Here is a 17,964-nt window from a genome sequence, read left to right as displayed (position 1 = left end):
GTTTTTTGAATCACACACTTTTTATTCAAAAAATGAACTATTCTAGGTGTTAAAGGTGCAAAACTTTGAATAAACAGTAATTTTCATTCTTAATGTTTATTCTAGTATGACTGTCAAATCCTCCTTCCATTCCCAATAAAATCGCCACACTTCCAATTCGAAACACCTAACAAATTTGTCGTTGTCAAGCACGGGCTAACATATGGAATTTGAATCATTTTATTTTTCTAATCATCAGTTATAGTCTATAAACTATATAACGATTTATGCATATTAGGAGAGAATTATAAGTCAGTCTATTCTGAATGATATTTATCCATGAGGTAATGGTTTAAATAAATATTGCAGTCAGAGAATGAAGCTGGAGATAGTTGCTTTAATCTGTGGTACCGTCAAACGGGTATATATGGAACTGCAGGGGTTATATGGAATTTTTGTTCCCAGTTCGAAATTCCCACTCCCAGGTCTGCCACCAGACTTTTATCCTGTTTTCAACTCAATTATATGCATTAATAATGTTCAATACTTGAATATATGTGATTATTTACTTTAAAAAAATAAATTATTCCCCTTCCAATATCAAGATTTCTATTACAGCTGTTTATATGAAAAATATTTTTCTAGAATAGTCTCATAGATCAATAGATCAAGTAGCCATAGTAACCAACTATCCGTTTTTCACTGAAGTCTAGTGTGTCATAACCTCTTTTAAAAATAACATGCTTGTTTACCTAGATCAGTTTGTGTTTCAATAATTTGAGGAGGATTTTTATAAAAGTTGTCATTCTGTGAGGTTATATGGAACAATGCCTTGAAAACATCCTTGCGGAGCACGGGTTACCTGCTAGTGTTTTAATAAAAGGAGAGGTGAACTACTAAGTGCAACTGCAAGAGTAGGCTACTCTTATGTTTGTAAGAAAAATGATCTATTGTAGTCCGCCACTAATAATACAACCAGCAATAAAAATTGCTCCTTTGAAACAATGCGATATCACAGCGTTGTTGACAAAGCATTATGGAGATGCTTGGATAGACATTGAATCACTCCAGTTTTATAAAAGATGTGTAATTCAAAATATGAATTTCTGGCAAGGAACTGCGATGATGACTAGTGTGAAAATTGTGTGGATGATGATTCATTAAAATATTGATCTATTATTTGTTGAGAATGAAAATAATATTAAAGTAACAAGATTTGTAATAAATATGAATTTTTGATATAAATTTCATCTCCATAATGACTAATCAATAAAAATAATGTTTAATTTAATGGAAATAATGGAATAAAAATGTCTTATTATTATTATTGAAAAACTATAATTTCATAACCATTTACATCCCTTTTTCAGTTTCAAAAACAGACACATCCTACATTTAAATTTGAATAATTGAACCAGGAGTGATTTTTATATCCGGATAATCACACAAACTATGTATCTTGATTGTATAATTACGACTGTGGAGGAATAAAATACACAGCAAATTAATAGTGCTTGAAAGCTGATTTTCACGTTTCCTGAGAAATTTTGATTGTGCGATGTATCTGGTTTTGCAAATAGACAACTTTAAAACTTGCTCAAAAGCTTTGGATTATGAAGGAGGATATGGGCAGAAGAGGGATGTGTATAAAATGCTTCACTGATAATATTTCTGAAGACATCAGCAGGGAGAATTGGAGAGGACAGGGCTATCAACCTCCAAAACAGAAAAACTAACATTTTCTAAAAAAAAATTCTTATTACTTAACAAATACTTGAGCTTTTGACAGTTTTGCTAACATTTAAACTAAAATTTTCTAAAAAAGTAATTCTTATTACTTTAACAAATACGTGGGCTTTTGACAGTTTTCCTCAAATTTTCGCTTGTGCAAGTAATGACAGCAATAAATTGAGAACATTTTTTAAAATAATTAATATTGAAGAATAAGGAGAAGAATCAGTGAGCATCATTTTTTGAGCTATGCAAAAAAACCAAGTAAACAAGGCATCAGTGCTTCAATATACAAAATTTGACTGGAAATTCTATTTAGAACTCATCGGAGGTGTGAAAAATTACCAGGAAATATAGCTTTAGTGAGCACGGAAACAACAGAAAATAATCTGATAGGCCAAATTCTTCATGATCATCTGGTGATAAAACTGATGAACCAGTATGTGAAACCTGCTAAAAAGGGAAAAATTTCATCCAAAGTTGTCTTTCGCTATGTCTCACTGGATCGGACCTGAGTCAATTGGACACATTGACAGAGCTAATACAACAGAAATTTGGGACATGCGAGGAATGTGGTGGAGTCCAAATAATTAATAGGACACTGTCCAAGACATATGGAGGGCTCAGAAACATAATGGTGTAAGTCACTTTTTTCCAGATTTGAGTTATACAGCTGTACAGCCTCTGAATTACCCAATCTTTCAGTGCAGCATACTGGTGTGAGTCAACTTATCGTTTTCACCACTTGATAGCAGCACCTACTTGGCACCCTCAACCAAAGACTGATTGCCTTTGGAATCATAGTGAAGCAAGTTGACTTACACCATTATGATTATTCACTCTTTCTCAACTCAGTCTTTCTGCATTTTAGCATCATGGATGACGCTAGTATTGACGATTATTTGTTAGAGCTTGATGAATTTGATGATAGTTACACAGATAAAGACTACAATCCTCTAAAAGACAAAGGATATTCATCAGGTAAGTAAATGTTTTGTTTTAAAGTTTTTATGATTGTAAATGAAGTATTTTCAAACCACTGCTACAATGTATGAGGTTATGGCTTGATTTTTCCAAAGAATGATTGTTTTTAAATTCAGTTCTGTAATCACATTATTACTCAACTGTTTTACTCAACTTACTAGGGTTAAAAGCCTAGTATTTCTTAGTAATATTACCTAAATACCGTTCACAGTGGTTTTGTTATTATGGGTCTAGCCATGAGTTCATTAGTAACTCACGTAAAAGTAGGCTAACAAGCATGTTAATGTCATGAAGAACCATTACAATACCAATACATTATTTTATGCCCTCAAACTTTAATAATGTTGTTTTTATTTTTCCAGATGATGAACCCATGGACCACTCGTACTCTAGGCCCATCAGAACACGAGCTCGAGACTATGCAGACACTATGCCTGGACCCTCCAGTCGCACTCCTGCTTCAGCCAGCCTGCCTGGATCCTCCAGTCATACTCCAGCTACTCCTGAACTTAGTCACACTCCTGTTTTAGATATTGAAGGTAACTTTTCCCCATTTATTGCAATACTTTCAGTGTAATACACAAAACAGTCAGTATATTTTAAAGCAGGATTTAAACATTAGTGTTTTCTGTCCACAGATACTGAGGCCGGTCCTCACATTCCAGCTGGTCCAGCAGTTGAAGAGGCAGCTGATCATGACAGCCCTGCAGAGGTTTCATACAATGGAGACAATGAAGGTAACTTTCTCCCATTATTTATTCTACTCTTTGTTCAATTACACAAAACAGTTAGTATATTTTTAAAGCAGGTATTAAACATTAATGTTTTCTGTCCATAGATACTGATGCCGGTCCTCACATTCCAGCTGGTCCAGCAGTTGAAGAGGCAGCTGATCATGACAGCCCTGCAGAGGTTTCATACAATGGAGACAATGAAGGTAACTTTCTCCCATTATTTATTCTACTCTTTGTTCAATTACACAAAACAGTTAGTATATTTTAAAGCAGGATTTAACATTAGTGTTTTCTGTCCACAGATACTGAGGCCGGTCCTCACATTCAAGCTGGTCCAGCAGTTGAAGAGGCAGCTGATCATGACAGCCCTGCAGAGGTTTCATACAATGGAGACAATGAAGGTAACTTTCTCCCATTATTTATTCTACTCTTTGTTCAATTACACAAAACAGTTAGTATATTTTAAAGCAGGTATTAAACATTAATGTTTTCTGTCCACAGATACTGATGCCGGTCCTCACATTCAAGCTGGTCCAGCAGTTGTAGAGGCAGCCGATAATAACAGCCCTGCAGAAATTTCAGACAATGGAGGAGAAGTACAAGTAGGCTGTCTGGAAAACCATTCAAACCTCGTAAACGGCAGAGAAATGGATCGAGTAGGGAGAAAGCAAAGAGGCTTCGAAACACTGGCCAATCGTATATAAATGTTAAGGGTAATATTGTACCACCTAAGTTGTTCCAGAATGTTGATTGTGGTTGTCCCAGACGATGTCTTGAATCAGTAGCAAAAAATGAAAGACAGAAGCAATTTGAAAATTTCCATAAAATGGCAAATTTTGGAATACAAAATGCTTACTTGTGTGGCCTTATACATCAAGTCCCTGTTCAGTTTAGACGCCCTCGCTCCGGAGAAAAAGGTGGAAAGAAAAATACAAACTTATTTCATATTCAAAATGAGGGTAACACAGTGCGTGTATGCAAGAAGTTTTTTTTGAATACCTTTGCTGTAAGCGATGGGAGAGTTAGTAGAGCCCTGAATAAAGTTAGAGATGGATATGCCCCAGGTGTTGATTTAAGGGGAAAGCATGTAGCTTCACAAAAAATCACTCCAGAACAAGCAGAACAAGTGAAAGATCACATCAAGAAATTCCCAAGTTTCGAGAGTCATTACACTAGGAGAGACAACCCTAATCGTAGATACTTGAGCCCAGAGCTCAACATTTCTAAAATGTACCAGCTCTATAGAGAGTGGTGCCTGAAATGTAAATATGATCCTGTTAAAGAGTATTATTACAGGAATGTTTTTAATAACTGTTTTAACTTACAGTTCCACATGCCTCGGAAAGACACTTGCAAAAGATGCGATGAATACAAACAGAAAATTGATGTTGAGAAAAATCCAGAAGCAAAGGCAGTGTTGAATAGGGAGCATATGCTTCATTTAGGGAAAGCTGAAAAGGCACGTGAAAATCTTAAAGCAGACAGCACACTAGCCAAGGAAAATCAAAATGTCTCCACATTGACAATAGATTTGCAGAAAGCCCTGCCATTCCCTAAATTGACAGTGTCCGAAGCATACTACCGTAGAAATATGTATTGCTACAATTTTGGCATACATGACATGGGTGATAATCTAGCATACATGTATGTCTGGGATGAAACCATGGCCAGCAGAGGATCGCAAGAAATTTCTTCTTGCCTTTGTAAGCATCTGAAGCAAAAACCATGTAAGCACATAATAATTTACTGTGACAGCTGTGGCGGCCAAAACCGCAATATAAACGTTGCTCTGACTCTGTTGAAGTTGACCCAAGAAGCTAGTTGTAATATTGATACCATCGATCTCAAATTTATGATATCTGGGCACTCCTATTTGCCCAATGACGCTGATTTTGGAAATATTGAGCAAGCAGCAAAAAACAAACCTGTATACACGCATCTAGACTGGTACAACATCATCGCAACTGCCAGGAGAAATAACAAATTTCTTGTAGTTCGAATGGAGGGTGACGATTTTCTGAAGATAGACAAACTGTCTAAAGCAGTAACCAAAAGAAAACAGAATATCAATGGGGAACAAGCTCACTGGCTGAAAATGCAGTGGTTAAGGTTTGAGAAACAAAAACCATTCTCCATTCAATACAAATACACTCTCAATGAAGAGATGCCATTTGAAGAGATTAGTTTGAAATCTTCAAAAATTGGTCGTCCCCAAAACCTTTCCCAAATAATACAGGACAAGTTTGATGGACCAAGGAAAATTTCTGCCCTGAAAAAGAGAGACATGGTCTTTTTATTGAAATACATACCTCCTATACATCATGCTTTTTTCAAACGATTAAGAGGTGACAATGATGAACAAGTTATTGGTCCACTGGATGACAGTGAAGATGAGAGTGAAGTAATTTGAATAAATCAGGTATGAGAACAAAGTAGAAATTTTAATAAATCAGGGCATCATGGAATTTTCATGGTGTAATGCAACTGAAATTAACATGATGTCTCAATTTATTAGAATTTCTACTTTGTTATCATACTTGATTAATATTATTCAATTTATTTCTACTTTGTTCACTACTGAAATTATGACAATGTGTTGATTTATTCAACTTATTTCTACTTTGTTCTCAGTCTGAAATTACAAGAATGTGTTGATTTATTCAATTTATTTCTACTTTGTTCACTACTGGAGTTATGACAATGTGTTGATTTATTCAACTTATTTCTACTTTGTTCTCATTCTGAAATTACAAGAATGTGTTGATTTATTCAATTTATTTCTACTTTGTTCACTACTGGAATTATGACAATGTGTGATTTATTCAATTTATTCCTACTTTGTTCTCATTCTGAAATTACTAAATAAAAGACTTGTGAAATGTTTGACTAACAACACTGATATTTGTTATTTTATACCTTCAACTCATTATGGTGTAAGTCATTTTATTGCATGCATAGTGGTGTAAGTCAGGAGCTCCCATAAAAAAAATTAAAAATAGAAGAAATTATTAAAAATTAAGCAAAGTTTATGGTATATTAAGTAATTTTAACATTTCAAGTATAGAATCCTGTAAAGAAAGTATCTCTACAGATTTCACTGAGTTTTCTGTAGAGCCAAATGCAAAACCTTTGATACTGAAAAATTAGCTTTTTTGACTTACACCATTATGTTTCTGAGCCCTCCATATCTGATCATTGAATTAGTTGAAGTTTCAAGCACTGACAAAAAATGGCATTTTAAAGGAGTATAAGGTGAGTAGAGAAATATTATATTTACAGATTTATTACTAGTTGTCTCATTAATATCTAATATGATTCATTCTCCCACTGATATGATTGATTTCGTAAACTGATTTCTTTGTGTCAAAATTGTGAGCATTTGGCAAGTCGTAGAAAGATGGTTGAGGGCTCAAATTACAGATCTGGATTCGCCGATGGCGGGAAAACTGAAGGTTTTTCTATAGCCCCCTGATGAGCGCGAACCCACAAGATAGCTGAGCGCAAAACGCAAGGAGTTCCAAGGGATATTATAAGGAATTTAAAGGGAACTGACAAATAGGGGCTTTTGCCCCTTTTGGCCACTAGTCTTATATTATTTTCGCTCGCCCTTTGCCAATTGGTCTGCCACAGGTCTGCGACTAGAATAATATGAGTATATCAAGGAGCCTCACTGGCTATGGAATTCAAGCCTGCTTGGAGCAGTTTAATTGCCCAGACTGCAAAAAATCCTGCAGTATCAGGAAGTTCAAAAGTGGCTTTCATCCGCAACAGGAAGTACAGTAACAATACAAATCTGATCTATCAATTGGACGAGACAGTAGAGGTGTTGATCAGTATTCGACACATGTTTGAAAAGAAGTGTGCATGCTTTCATGTTTAGAAGAAATGTGCTGATGAGAGCAAAGCGACGTATTTTCAAACTTATGCAAATTTAAATTGATGAAGGTGAACCCAACATAAAATATGATTGAGGAGGTAGCTGCAAGAAGGGCATAGTAGGCCCTACTTGGGGAGAGCATAAAAACGACTTCACGACACTTTAATCTATAAGGCTATGAAATGTTCCTTCAATATCTATGTTTTTGGTGCTACAACTGATGTAACAATCTCTGTTACAGGCCCTTCTTGCAGAGGACAGATGTTCTATATTATGTCAAAGTAAACTAACCTAATTGGCTTATTAACTGTGTTAGATTCATTTCATTAAGCAAGTTTTGTATGTTTTAAATCCTTGTTAACTTTGAAAATGAGTGCAAGTGACCGTGAAAATATGCTAGAAAAAGGTGCGAAATACAAAGCTTTCAATAAAGTGGCAATAGTAATCAAATCAAATAGTAATCAATCGTAGAAATGAAGAGACTTAGAGGACCAAAATTTGTTAGTTTAAGCACCAAGAAAGAAGTACCAGGTGAATAATTTACATTAGTGAATGAATGATGTGATAATGAGTGTTTTAAGAGCCCCTTTACAGCCAAGCAAGATCTTTTTGGTTCGAAAATCTGGCACCCAATGACTATAAGACCCATACTTGTCCCATCCTTCCAAAATATTTTTAATCCAGTGTTTATAGCAACCAATTTATATCTTGGATAGTGGGATAATATTTCTAGGTTGTATTAATAGCACTTTTCCTACTGAAGAAGACCAGCTGTTTACGTTTTTGTATATGTCTGCAAAGAAGGATATCAATACATCCATTCTAATACCACGTATGAGAATTTTTAAACAATTTCTGTTTATGATGCTTTTAAAGGTAATTGCGCTCTTTCCAATGGTTCTAATCCCAAGTATCAGAAACTAACTGTTCAGCTGTTCAATTTTTAAAATAAATAAGACATATTTTCGACAACATCCCAGTGTTTTCATTATGGATGGATATCATAACATCTCACCAGCAACAGTATCTGAAGAGAAAAATAATATTACTTTTATTCAATGCATCAAGATTAATAATTGTAACATGATTCAATTACTTAGCTCAATCCAACTTCTACATTCGCATAAAAATCAATCAACAGTCCTTTTTTGTGTTCATGTGAAATTTTTGAAACATGGATTCAATATTTTTTTTAGAATCTTAATTATTTTTTCTAATCTCTTTGTTGCAGGAATCAGAGACAGGACAAGTGCAAGAATTTCTCGCCTCTCAGATTGACATTTCACTCATTCCTTTTGTAAGCAGCGCATGTAATTCCTATACTGAGCTTCAAGGGATTCCAGAAGTGGTTGATTTTACAGATTTGACTATTTTGAATAATCACAATATTGACATGAACATGAATGTGACAGTTGAAGTACTGGACAATGTGCAACTGGACATCTCCTCAGTAATATTATTTGCTATTGAAGCTATTTGCAATGTTTCTTCAGAGAACAGTATCGAGAGCACATAAGATGCCGGTATTGACCATACAGAAAATTCAAAAGAAGATGAAAGGAAAGTTGAAAAAAGAAACAAGAAACCTGTTCCTGAAAGTTGAGAGAAAAATATTGCAAAGAAGGCTAGGATGAGGGGGTTTGATAGATACAAATGAGATCAAAATAAGAAAATCGCCAGAGCACCAGACAGAAAAGAACGGATCATGGGCCCTAAATGCATGTCTGAGAAATGTAGAAAATCAGTAACCAACATTGTGCCATTTTCACAGAGCAAGACAGACGAATGAGTTTTGATCATTTTTGGAATATTTTGAATTGGAAGGAAAAGAAAGTTTTTCTTTGTTGTCTTTAGTAGATCAAGTGCAAGCGAAAAATCATCTGTGGAACCTGGGAGTTCATGTCGACGCTCCAACTCGAATGTTTTACTGTCTGAAACTTGAAGACGAGAAAAAAATCGTCTTTAAGAAAATGTTTTTAAACACATTGTGGGTCTAAATGAGTGGATGGCTCATAATTGGCTCGAAAGAACAAGAGAAGACATAAGTATGGATATTATTGAAGACTCCAATGATGAAACACCTCCTCCGACACACAAAAATAAGAGCACTAGGGCTTCCCAAAAAATAGTGACAGAAAATAACAAATATCTTCAAACATTTCTTGATAAACTGCCAAAAGTGCCAAGCCATTATTGCAGGAAACGAACATCAAAGTTGTACCTGGAGTTGTATCTTCAAAAAAGCAGCTCTATGAGTTGTATGTCAGAAAGTGTAATGAAGATGGAGTTACAGCAGTATGCCAGACAATTTTTATTTTTTGAGTTTCGAGAACCTGAACTTATCCATATCCCAACCAAGAAAAGACACATGCTGTGCGTATAAAGTAAAATCTATCTCAGAAGATGAATGGAGGAAGCACGTGCCAAAAAATAGAGCAAGAAATGTAAATGGCAAGCAACGTGCAGTTGAACAAGAATGCCATGTATTGACTATTGACCTTTAAGCAGTGAAGCTATCACCACTAACAGAGGCTGGAGCATTCTACTATAAAACAAAACTTTGTTGCCATAATTCAACTATTTACAATATTGCAACACATCAATGTATGAATTATTGGTGGAATGAAACTCAAGCAGACCTCCCAAGCATCCACTTCCGCAACATGCTTGATTGATTATCTTGAAAAATATTGTATTGAGAAAGAACTGCTATCGTGATCTACAGTGATGGCTGCACCTATCAAAATAGAAACGCAATTGTAGCAAATTCTGTGATGCATTTTGCTATTGAGCAAAAAGTAGATGTGGAACAGAAATATCTGGTAAAAGGCAATACAAATATGGAATGTGACTCAGTTCATGCATTTATTGAACGAAAATTGAATAATAGAGATGAACATGTTTCTGCAGACTATGTGACTGCAACTAAGGAGGCTAGAGAAAAGCCATTCTCTTATGAGGTCAAGTACTTGAGCTATGATTTCTTTGAGGACTTCACAGTACCCAGCTTACAGTAAGAGTCAATTCGACTTGGAGGAAAGTCTGGAGATCCTGTTCTTACTGATGTGACATGCCTGAAGTATACTTCGAATGGAATTTACTATAAGCTTCAATATGATGATGAATATCATCAAATAATTCCACAGAGACTCATGAAAGTAGACAAGAAGAGTGAAGCACCTGCATTGTTTAATAGTATGATTCCTCTACAAAATGAAAGCATTAACAAGAATTGAAATCAGTGATACCTTCTGATTTCCACAGCTATTATGATAATCTACCACACTTTGCAAGTGATAAGGAATCACTTGTGAGAAAATCCAAGTCCAGAGCAAGAAAATGGTCAAAGAAAAATTTCTGCAACATAAACTTTGTCATTAATCTCTTCTGACATAAAATTGATTTTAGTATGTTATTGTCGTAAAATAATTATCTGTGATCCTGATTTAAGTATCCATTGTCCTATAATTGACCGAGCGAAGTGAGGTCTAAGATTCAAGTCGACGGTTTGGCATTTCTCTTAATGTTTAAATGTTTATATGTTGCGCATTTACGGCGAAACGCGGTAATAGATTTTCATGAAATTTGACAGGTATGTTCCTTTTTTAATTGCGCATCGACGTATATACAAGGTTTTTGAAAATTTTGTATTTTAAGGATAATATAAAAGGAAAAAGGAGCCTCCTTCATACGCCAATATTAGAGTGAAAATCAGACTATAGAATAATTATTATTCATCATAAATCAGCTGACAAGTGATTACACAGAGGTGTGGAGAAGCCAGTCTATTGCTGTATTTCCATAAGGTATTATATAGTTTCAATCAGGTACTTGTGGTTGAGAATACTGCGTGAGATCTACTGTTCACAGAACTACTAGTTATCTATAAGCCAATCCTGAGAGTATTTATTACTTATTAGTCCATCAATTATTATGACAGAAAGTCTGTTTTCTCACTAATGATTGTGTATTTGGAAACTAGACATTTGTCATGTATGGCAATTAAAGGATGGGGATGAACCGATAGACTGAAATATTTTTCCAATTTCATTGTTCCTGATACTTTTTCAAGTGGAAAAAGAAATTGTAATAATTTTTGCAGGATTTTTGTAATGTTTGAGTTTTGATCATTTGTTCTGTTAATCAAGAATGTATTATGTATCTGATTAGGATAGCAAGTCCTATTTGTATGAGTACTTGTTCAAGAAGAAATAATAAAACTATTTTATTTTATTTGAAATTGCAATAATATCTTGGAACAATAGGTTCCAGATATTGTGCATCTGTATTGTACCAGGTGACTTGAATCACCTGAAACAATACCACGTGTCAGTCCTATTTTCTAGTTCTGATACCATGTATGTGATTTAAAAAATTATAAGGCAATAATTATAAGATAGCTTTTGTATGGTAATAACGTCAAAAATGTATTTTAATGTGATGTTATAGCATTTCTGTAATAAAAATATTCATAAGACTCTGAAAAAAAGTTTTTTCTGAGAGTAATAACTCTCGTTATAATTATGTTGAAGTGTGCGGACGGAAATTTATTCGGTACCGTAGTGGAAAAATTGAATAAACGCGAATTAGTTCGATAAACTGGAAGCCAAATTGATCCTGATGCTCAACCGACAGAAACATATCCAGGGGCAAAAAGCTTAATCCGGTGAGTTCTTTCCAATTTATTAAAATATAAGTTATAAAGGACCCTTAGTTTCCCACAATTATTATAAATGTAATTTAGTTTCCCACACTTAAGGATTCAGTTCCCACAATATATACCGACCACAAAATTAGCAATAATATTGATGTGACAAGTCCCAATATTGTAAAGCGGTACAATAAACGCATGGGAGATGTTGACTTGGTAGATATGCCGGTCGCTCTCCTTAGAACAAGATTCAAAACACACAGGTAGTATTTAGCTTTTTTTCCGCAACTGTTGAACACAAGTATTAATAATGGCTGGCTGTTATACAGACGAGACTGTGGTGCGAATATAAAAAATAGTACTCAAAAGCTAGACGGATTCCGACGTTCTGGCAAAAGAACACCAACACACGTCCCACAAAATGTTGATGGTGGAAACCAGCATCACCCCATCACCCCATCATACCAATATATTATATATTATGATTGGTTAGAACGCAAACAGTACAGTGCGTCTTATCGCTTTTAGTTCCCTCCTCTCTCTCTACCTACCTCTGTCTATCTCCGAGGAGAAGAAGGGTGCTTTTCCCCGGCAGAGCTGAGTGAGACCACAGTCGTCGTTGAAACCGCATCAAGTAAGTCAATCCGCATTTTATGTATTTTCCTCGGTCCTCCGTATTTTGTAAACCCCTCTAAGTTACCCCGCGCTGTTCAATTATATTGTGATCATTTGATCAAGCCTATTGAATTGAAAATTATTGTTGGTAAAAATATCAAGATAAAAATGAATCTCAGTGAGCTCACTTATAATAACTCATCATTGAATAAAATAATAAGAATTTTTCCATCATTTGGAGGAATAAATTGAATTAAAGATCAAGAAAAGATCAAATCATGAAAGTTTAAACCATAATAATTACTTAAGGTAATTAAAAATAAACCGTGGATAAATAAATACGAACATACATACTTAAGCTAAAAATATATATGATCTTCCAACGAATAAAGATGAAAATAGAACCAAATTATTTTAAATTCCTCTGATTGGTTACATTTATTATCTACGAGCAGGTGTAACCTGTGCTCTGCTACTCCATAACAAAAATTACATGAATAATCTTAATTGAAGTTGGAAATTCATAAAAAGCAAATCCCAAAGCTGGAATCGGACAAACAACATTCAGTTCCACAGCCTCGTATTTATTCAAGGTCAAGGTGTTAATTTAATATAGGGCTCTTCTCTACACGTGGATTGTATACAAATTAAATAGGTTCATTTTAATTATTAAAATAAAGGATTAATTACTTACTCAAAATAAGCCTTAACCGTCCTCAGTAAATTCATAATCTTGGTGCAAAAATTTCAAGTTCATCAGTCTGGTAGTTCATATTTGATTATGAGATTCCAAAGCTTTATGAGATTCAGTTTTTATAATTTTAGGACCGAAAACCCCTTTATAACTGGGCTATTATAAATATTATATCAGATTATAATAAATTGAATAGTAAACGTACCATCATGAATGAAGGATTGTCCTTATTTCTCCAACTGAAAGAAGGTATGGTAAACTCATGGGTGTCACTCTCTGTATGGTAGGTGTAGCACCCGTGATGTGTGTGCCCATCAACAACTAATCTAGGCTTCAATCCAAATAGAAGCTGAAACATATTGAAATTTCATATTAAATGAAATAGAATAGCACAGGAGCAATAGAATGCAAAGCAAGAAACATCCTAAGGTCGCTACTTCTTCAGTGAAATTCACTTCACTCTGTCAAACAGCATTGATTGAATGGGGAACGTCTGTGTTATTAATAAGGAAAGCAGACCGTTTAAAATGGATTTCACTGTAGGGAGGAAGAAATAATAAAAACAACAAGACAGCTATTGAGAAAATGTTGAATACGTGAGAACATTACTGACATTTGAATTGACAGATATTATTAAAATCAATGAAATATATTTATGCTTACGAATTCACTTGACTCCTTTGAAAGACATTCCCATCTTTCTCGAAATTTCTGCTTTTTCTCGTCCTCAGGCGCTTCATCGGGCTCATTGCAGTCAGAATCCGATTCACGATATAGTGGAAAATGCTGTCAGAGAAAATAAAATACATTAACTTTTTTCTGAAGTTTTTGTCCCAACTTGAAATGATAGTATATACCAAAAAAGTGGTTCATTAGACTATTTTTAATAAATAAATGAACTATTCAAACACCGACATGCCGTTAATTTGACTGGCAATTGAATGGACTGCATGCCGGTTTCACAAATAATATGTTAATACTTCGCAGTTCGGGATGAACGAATAAACTATTATATTAATGGAATTGAAAAAACCACATTAGAATGCAATGTTTCTAGTCAATAAACATCTAGTCAAAGTGTGTTAGGTATGCCTAAGGGCCCTATTAGCCGTGAGCGACAGAATCTCGTAAACAAAGTGCTCCACGGCTAATAAGGACGGAAGTTCAGTCGCTGCCATTGTTCTCGCTCCCTCCCGAGCATCTCTTTCATATTCTTTCTTCATGCAACTCATTGGCAGTTATCTCGTATATTATACAAATCTCGTTTTTTGCAAAGTTTATGCAATAGCTGTTGCAGATTTTCTTGACATGGAGAATGCATCGCATAATATTATATTTCCCTATGAAACTATTAAACTATGATGTTTCGTTAGAAGTTAATAATGTGGTATAACACTACTGATTAACAACAAACACCCTAGTCTTAAATGTTTATAAATCATCGATAAAGAGGAAATTAATGAAATGAATGTTGTTAAATTATTCAAAATATTCAGCACTTTTATGTCATCACTGTTTTTCAGACAAACTTGCTTACCATCCGAATGTTAAAGCCACTGGAATCGGCTTTCAAATATAATTCCAGTTGGATAGTTTGAAAAGATTCCTAAATGTAGGCCAACATAAAAATGGATTTTCTTGGATATTAAGGTGCATCACTGAATGTAATATCAATGAAATACACCAAACTACGTACAAATATGACTAATATAATACTGGTAGAAGCATATTTGTAAATTGTTAGTTTTGTAAACTGTAATAGGAGCACTAACAAAACAGTTGAAAGACCAACTACCCCAATTCATATGAAGAACTTCAGTACCATTAATTAATAAATTGTATTACCTGTGAATTGGGTTTGGGGAGATTTATTTACAAATGGGTGGATAGACAGCATTTCAGTTTTGACTAAGAATCATAATCCCATCAAGATTGTTAGCTTAAAATCAATTCTAATCAGCCACACGGTCACGTAACATTTGGCATTCTGATTCTATGTGCTCAAAAGTATTGTCAGTTGTAATCCAGTCAATATAGAAGGTAGATAGAGACGATACGAGACGATGGAATCGAACGAAACGGAGTCCAGGAAACCGAAAGTCCAAGAAAGTTAGTGATATGATTTTTATTGAAATAGACAACTTTAGTATTTACTCGTGAATTACTGATAGCATTTATGTATGTTTTTTTATGTAAAGATATTATGATTTAGGAAGGAAATAGGAGCAGATAGTATAATGTTTTTTCTCAATTTCGTTATTAGATGGTTTTGAAATATACAGTTGTAATGATATCACAAGAGAATTATTAGTCCAGTCATCACTATATACATTGGTGCTTGCAATTTATATTGTAGTTCTGAATTTTTAATATATTGTTTGGAGCACTGTTGTCAGGTGTACCTGGAAATCCATATGAGATAAAGCGCTCTACCTGGTCTCAGATTGTAGAGCACAAAATTACGCCCAAATGTATTTTGAATTATACATTGAAATGGTAACAACCGGAAGATATTGTTGATAAAAAATCAAATTCATCAAAATTGAAATCTTTTCTTAAAATTTTACTCATTTTTGAAAAATAACTGAGTACTCATTGAAGGAAGATAGTTCCAAATGCTCTCATTCTATTCAGAATTGTATAATGTTAAAAAAGTGAGAGCGAATTTTGCTATACGATAACTGGATTTGGCGTAAATAGCTGAAAACTTGAAAATGAACAGAAAATACTATGTTTTTAGGTCACTCTGTATCCAGCACAAGGAAATTATGCATGAAAAAATTGGTTCTGGAATTCTCTTATATTAAAAAAATATAATATATTACCTACATTAAATATAACAAACAATCACATAAATATATTAAAAAATCAGAGCTACAATATAAATTGAAAGCACACCCCCTTTATATGCCTTTTTATATTGACTGGACTATATTATAATTATTTATTTGTGTTTTATTCGCGATTTACTCATTGATTTGAATGATTCAAACAGTGTATTTTATTTAAGAGACTCAAGTAAACTTGAATTTGAATTTTCAGTGTCAACTTTTATCATAAGGGATTTATTTTCTTATTTAAAAAATAATTTTCTTACATTAAGACCTCGCTAACTTGCGGCCGGGAAGACTGACAGTTTCCAATTTTATGTAGGGATGAGGTATTCTCACGGTACTGTATTTCCATTGGCTATGGAAAATACACTAGTATTTGGAAATAATTCATACTTGTATTTCCTTTGCCCACGGAATTATGCTTTGTCCCCAAGTGGCCAGTCGTCTCGTTAAGAGAAGAATTTGCGTGGAAACTGCAGTCTCAATAAAGCCGGCAATCGAAACAAATTAAAATGTATAGGGATGTGGGTGCTTTCCCACTTGGAACATTCAGGGCCATATACTTGAATCCAGGTCCAATTTTCAGTCCAAACATTTGAAAACAGAAATGTTCTAATTTAGATTGATTACAAACCAAATTGAATAACAAAATAACACTCACTAATCACTTAGAACTGTGAAATACTGATTAACTTTGAAAATTATGATATACTCTAATTTAGAATGATATACCATGTCTTGTCAACAAATAAGATTATTTTGATCAAGTCGATTTTCGCGACAAGCGAGTTTTCCGAGGGATGAGAAAATACACTAGTATTTGGAAATAATTCATACTTGTATTTCACAACCTACTATGTTCAAAATTTGGTGAAAATCGTTAGAGCCGTTTTCGAGATCCGATGGACATAAATAACCAGATAAATATAAAAATATATACAGAAATTGCTCGCTTAATATAATAAGATGAATAAATCAGTCAAGCATGCGCAGTTAGTTTATTTCAACTTCCTTCCGCCCCCACAACGAATAACCTGTGATCTTTTTTTATAATACTTAAACTTCACACGCAGAAATTACTTGGTTGAAAGGATATGATTGAAGAAATATTGAACTTTTCTATGAAAGATACCAAATGTATTGAATGATTTGGAATGCAGGAGTAACCAATCTTTCTTACTCCTGGAAAATCAAGGATTTGTGATGTGATTAATAATTGAGGGAGTCATGATATAGTTTATTCTAGTTTATAGTTTCTAGTCTATAGTTTATCTATTTACATCTATCCTATTATATTAAGCGAGCAATTCCTGTATGTATATTTATATAGTAGGTTATTTATATGGTTATTTATGTCCAACGGATCTCGAAAACGGCTCTAACGATTATCACGAAATTTGAAACATAGTAGGTTCATGATATAAAAATTCGATTGCACTAGGTCCCATGCCTGGGAAAACTTGCTGAACGACATTAAAAGGATAATTCATTGTTGGAAAACCAGTTGACTTTCGTCGTCTGTGAATATTAAAAAAGTGAGTGAGCGAGTGCGTCTGTGGATATTAAAAAAGTGAGTGAGCGAGTGCGTCTGTGGATATTAAAAAAGTGAGTGAGCGAGTGCGTCTGTGGATATTAAAAAAGTGAGTGAGCGAGTGCGTCTGTGAAAAATCAAAATATCTCTTCCCCGAAATTCATAAGCTGACGTATAGCCAGCTGTAAAATATAAACACGACCTAAAAGATAAAGAAACCTTAAGGTTTTGAAAGGTAAAATTATTCATAATTTATCAAAAATAATAATCAATCAAAAGTTAATCATTATTTTACAGTTCTTAGTGATTAGTGAGTGTTATTTTGTTATTCAAT

This window comes from Nilaparvata lugens, chromosome 3 (genome assembly GCF_014356525.2).
Source record: "Nilaparvata lugens isolate BPH chromosome 3, ASM1435652v1, whole genome shotgun sequence".
NCBI lineage: Eukaryota > Metazoa > Arthropoda > Insecta > Hemiptera > Delphacidae > Nilaparvata > Nilaparvata lugens.
This window is presented reverse-complemented; position numbering follows the sequence as displayed.